Here is a 5,893-nt window from a genome sequence, read left to right on the forward strand (position 1 = left end):
GAGGCACGCTGGGAGCTGTAGTCCCTGCCGCCTAGGGGCCGCGCTGCGCTGCTATAAAAGGACTACAACTCCCGTCGGCTGTGCGCTCCCCTGCCTCGGGACTACAGCTCCCGTCGGGCCCTGCGCGCTCCGTGCCGCGTGGCGGGGCGGGGCTGTCCCGTTAGCGCCGGAGGCCTGTGCGGGAGCGGGGCCGGCGGGACGGGATCTGTGTGACCCGGCTGTGTGTGCCCTGGAGCCGGGATCAGGGGTGCCGAGCCCCGGCCGTGTGCCCGGGCAGGGATCGGGGGTGCCGAGCCCGGGCTGTGTGTGCCCGGGCAGGGATCGGGGGTGCCGAGCCCCGGCCGTGTGCCCGGGCAGGGATCGGGGGTGCCGGGGCCCGGCCGTGTGCCCGGTGCCCGGGCAGGGTCTGTGCCGCTGTGCCCAGCGCTCGAGTCCCGTTTTCAGCTCTGGCCGAAGCCGACTCCGCTTTCAGCCCACAGGACACACGGGCGTCACTCGGGTTTGGCTCCCGGGTGTGTTTTCCACCGCAGGCGGGGTTTGGGGTGGACAGAGGCTGCCAAAAAGCGCAAACAAAGCCTCCGAGGGCTGGGTGCCCCAGTGCCTGCTCTGCTCCGCTCTGGTGCCCAGAATGGCAGAGAATCTCCATGTAGGATTCGCTCCTGCTCCTACACAAATCATTCAGTACAAACGGAGTGCCTAGGTCCTCCTGTTAGCCAGGAACTTCTGTGCACTTAGCACTCCATTTCCAGCATAATTGAGCTCCCTAAGATTTTCAAGAATATTGCTTTATTGATTGCGTGTCATACAAAAATGTCAGCAGACAGTTGTTTAAATTCAGCCTCTGCTTTGAGGCCTTTCTAAAAACAATTATGGCCATTATGCACTAACTGTACATTGCAACCTTGGCACTTTTGCTTTATACTGCCTTCCTTCATGCTTTTCAATAGTAGTTCACTACCAAAAGTGCTACTGTGAGCTATTTGTGAGCACAGGCACAGTGAGGTTTTGCCAAGCAGTCACAGAAATTATTTGGCAATGCCCATCTACCTCCAGCTGCACGAGCAACCACCCACCCAAAGGAGCAGTGTGAGAGCAGACCCAAGGGTGCAGTCACACTGAGCTCACAGGAAGCTTCAAAGCTGGGTGAATTGCACTGCCATAAGACTTTTTTTGCCTTTTCAGTCACTCATTGCACCACAGCAATGGAAGCTGCAGAACTGAAGAGCTGTACTTTGGGGACTGAATATAGATTTAACTAGTACAATTCTTTTCCTTGTTCTTATAACAGGAGAGGAAGCAACAAATTTCTGGTGGTCTGCTTTTACTAGAAAGGAAAAACAAAAGTCATTAGCCAGCACATGATAATTAACACAGATCAACCATTAATGAGAGTCCCTGATACCTGGCACACAGCTCTTCACCAGGCAGTGTCTGTTCAATCCCACCTGCAGCCAGGATAACAGAATTGCTGGGGATTTACCAGCTGAACTGACTGAGTGGCTCCTGCCTGGAGCCTGCTTCTCCAAGAGCATTCCCCGAGAGAGTGTTTACCATTTAATTTTCCCCAATTAGACAAGCCCCTAGATACAGGAAATTAAGCACCTAACACAGATCTTCTAATTCTGATGCTAATTTTAAGGAGAGATGCCCTTGGCATTTCCTACCAAGAGTTTACCTTTTGGTGACTCACACTGGACAGGTTAGGACACGTGTTATTTGCTTATATAACATTCAAACTTTGTTAATTGGCTAATATTTAACAGTAAAATGCTACTGCTTGCAAAATGTCTGTATTTCTCTCCATGTTTCAAAGTCTTTAATGTCTTTCTCTTTTCCAGTTCCCTCAGGCACTGGATTCTTAACCAAATACTGTTCAGATGCAAAGAGTGCTCCTCTAAGGGCATGGAGGAATTTATTTATAGCCACTTGAAAACCTTCTTAATCAGTGCACAATCATGCTACAGTGTAATCAATGCCTTCTACAGCAACACAGACCTATTTAGTGCTGCAGAATTTTTCTTTCACTTATTCAAGATTTATCCTAGAAATTGTAAATTACTTCCCTCAAATAACCATGCCAAGATTACATAAATAAATAGCTATATAAATAATTGTTAGCTTCACTCTCTATAACCAGCAGTTGAACAACCAGTGCAGAGTTCCTCTAGGAGTATTACATAATTTTTAGTTCACACTGCATGAACGCTGCAATTTGATTTCCATTGTCTCTTGAAACCAAAATTAATTGATGCAGCCAGTAGATTTCCTTTGATCCCTTCCAAACTGCAGACATTACACCCCTGCAGGAGAGGAGCCCCATTCACATCTGCACAGGAAAGGCATCAGTCTAAACCTGAGGGAAAAGGCAGGGCTACCTTCTGTGCTGGTGTGTTAAACATGGAAAGAAATTACATTAAATCACACAGGCAAGGTAGATGTCTTTATTTATTATGTCCAACGGTTAGGTCACTTGAGAAGTGCAGAATTTTCCCTCTGAAGACTGAGATGGACCTAATCTCTCCATTTTATGAAGGGTCCAACTGCCCTTGTGACTCAAACTGCTTTTATACGTTTGCAGCCCTCATCACAAGTCCTTTTCCCTTTAAACAAAATTCTCATCTGAAACTATATTTCTGTAGGGACACCTGAAAATTTTCCTCAAGATGAGAAAATGGTATTATTTTGATTTGAAATTTAGAATGAAGCCCTGCTGTTGTAAAGCCTGATTTACAAGAGAGCACAGTAATCCAGCACCAGGCAACAAGGCTTCCTCTCCTGCAGGGATAAAAACTTTCCCAGCTGCCCTTTGAGAGCACACAAGTTTGACTGAAATGTCTAGATCACAGCATTCCTGAGGGACAGGAGTAACTCCCTCCCTTTCCCTGAAGGAGTGAGCAAACACTGGGAGTGATGCCAGAGCCTGTTCAGTTTGCTCTTTGGGGACAGGAGAATTGACATGTCTGTGTGACTCACTGGGAATATTAACACAGCCAACAGGCAGACATTTCAGCAACTGTACCACTTGTGGGCTCATTATGTCCATTTTCTTACACATGAACAATAGCATATCTATAGAAAACCCCAACACTATTGCACAATAACAGCAGGTTTTTATTGCTTTCCAGGAACAACCCTGGCCCCAGGCACACTGCTTTGGCTTCTTGCTTAGAGGAAAGAGCCTGTCATGCCACAGCACACACAAACACATATACACATGACCCAGAGACATTCTAACCCGTGGCATCACCAAAAACAAGTGAACATTTTGCTGCACAGTCCCCTAAGTAGGGTTGGTAAAGACAGCTGCTATCCATGGAAACTTGGAAATACAAAAAAGTGAGAGTGGGTCTTTGAAATTTCTTTAAGGCAGTCTGACAGCAACAAGACCCAAGTTTAGTATCAAGATGGTGTTCAGGAAATTTACACTTTCATTTTTAAACCAAATCCCTTGCATAGCCACTAATTACAAACAAATCTGCACAGATAAGAACATGGCAGACTTGCAAGTCAAGCTGCAAAACTGGAGAACCATTAAGTTCTGCCTAGCAGTAGCTCACACACTCTCAGGTACTGACCTTGCACGTGTTCCTTGAGCAGTGGTCACATTTGACATGAAATCCCTCTGAAAATTTCCTTCTGAAATAAATCTCTCTCTGGAAATTAGCATAAGTGCCCCGAGCAAGCAAGCCTGCCTAGAGAGATCACAGAGACTTATCTGATCCTACAGATGACAGGTTCATCATCAATAGAAGCTTCTGCACCCCCAGTTCTCCACTGGTGCATTCCTTGAGAAAGGGCTGTGCATTCACCTTACCCTTAGAAATGCAAGTACTGGAAGAAAGGCAGTTTGTTGCTTTTAAAAGACAGAAATTATAAAGCTTGAATTCTACAAACAAAGCAACCCAAAAAGTGCCTTTCAGTGTACTGAATTTATCTGAATCCCTTCGCTTTTTTTCCTTGAACATCAAATTTTGCTCCTGTTGAACACAAAACTGGCAGATGATTTCATGAGACTGTATCCTCATAAGATTCTGCTACATTGCAGCTTACACACCACAATAAGTTTGTACCAGCCTTGTGAAATGGAAATGGAATGAAGTGATCAGAGACTGCACATTTACTGCTTGGCTGTTCCTTTCACTGCTCTGCACTTCAGAGGTAGAATAAAAAGGCAATCACAGCAAACGACAGCTTCAGAGTGGAGTCTGATTATAGTCAGCTTTGCAACTGGAGCTCAGAACCAACTGGTATTTTCTAGAATAGACTTGGAATTGAGCTATAAAGAAATACAAGACTTAACTGCTCCCAAATCAGCCAGAACAGAACAAAGGACAAGAAATAATTTTTAAGATTTTTTTCCTCAAAGCAAACATAGACTTTGGAGTAAGGAAGGGATGCTGAGCAACCTGACAAAGGAAAAGTGAGATGCAGCCAGTCTGGTCTGAAGCTCACATGGCAGACTGCCTTGTGCTGAACATGCCTACAAGCACAATTCAGCAGCTCACTCAACACATCCTAAGGTGGCCGGATTTTCCTTACAGCTACTAGGTTTCAGCACCTCAACACAATTTCAATCCATGTAACAGTAGCATCCTGCACATAACTAGCACTCCTTATTTCAATTACTTTGAGCAAACACTGCTTCTTTTTGGCCTCCCAAAAGAAGGATGTGTTTCAAGGTTGTGGGACAGGGCAAATTCAGCATCTGCTTCCATGACAGCTGGTAATATTTTATGTCAGTCAGGATCATCAAAAATAGTGTTTTATTTACAGTTACATTTTCATATTCAAATTCAATACAAATTATGAAATATTTACAACCATTTCATTTGTACTATAGCTAAGAAAATGCATTGCTTTCCCCCCCCCGATTCTTAAGTTATTTATTGGAGACAAAATCCTACTAAACAATAGAAACTAGTCAAAGATGCAGAGGTAAAAAAATAAAGTGCATTTATAAGATGTCCTTAGTTACCTTCACTGGACAAGGCCAAGTCACTTACTATTGAGGCACACCCAGTGTTCCTACTTGACCCCATCTCAACTCCACACGGAGGACAGACAGCTTTTCCAACCCTCTGTTACTCACAGGACATCGGCTCTCCCTGCAGCTTGTGCACTTGAGCAAGACTATGTACAGCAACAGTCCAGCATTTTACAGAGACTGCATCATTTCTGAACAAAACACAGCAGCTCCTTTCATAAGAACCTGTCTGTTCATCTTCGGCCGAGTCTTTCCTGAAGTCATCCCAGACTCCCACAAAGCCAGGACTCTGGCACATTGCTGGTGCTAGAGATGGTTATAGCTCCTCAAATCACTTGAGGATCTTTCAGACTAGCAAACTAACTTTAACGAGGTTTGAAAAGTTCCTGCAGTTGTTCCCTTTACAGTAAGTCAGATTTGGCCTGTCAGCTTGCAGCTCTCTTTTCTTCCCCTTTAGGAATGTGTGTTGGCAGGCTGGAGTTGAGAGGTAGAGAATCAGTCGGTTACTAGAGAACCAAAGACACTGTGGACAAAATCCAGTTTGACAAGCATTAGTTTGCACTTTCTCCTATCAAAATAGTGCACTGAAACATTAAATACCATGTTGCTTTAAACAAAACTGTCTCATAAATAAGTATCAGATCAAAATAATTTGTTTACAATGAAAATCCACTTGAATGAAAATAACAAACAAAAAAACCCAACTCAAAACAATTCCCAGTGGAGACAACTATGACGTACAAAATCTTCTCACTTAAACAGCTCAAACACAGTAGAGAAGCTTTGCTGAAGATGGAATTTTTGTTTTAGTTAAAATCTGCTGGTTTTCTTTATATTTAAGACAGCTTTACCTGGAGAGTGTTAAGACTCCTGTGGGAAATACAGGTTTAAGAAAGGCAAACCATACAA

Source organism: Passer montanus, unplaced genomic scaffold, assembly GCF_014805655.1.
Source record: "Passer montanus isolate IOZ18808 unplaced genomic scaffold, ASM1480565v1 scaffold38, whole genome shotgun sequence".
Classification (NCBI taxonomy): Eukaryota; Metazoa; Chordata; class Aves; order Passeriformes; family Passeridae; genus Passer; species Passer montanus.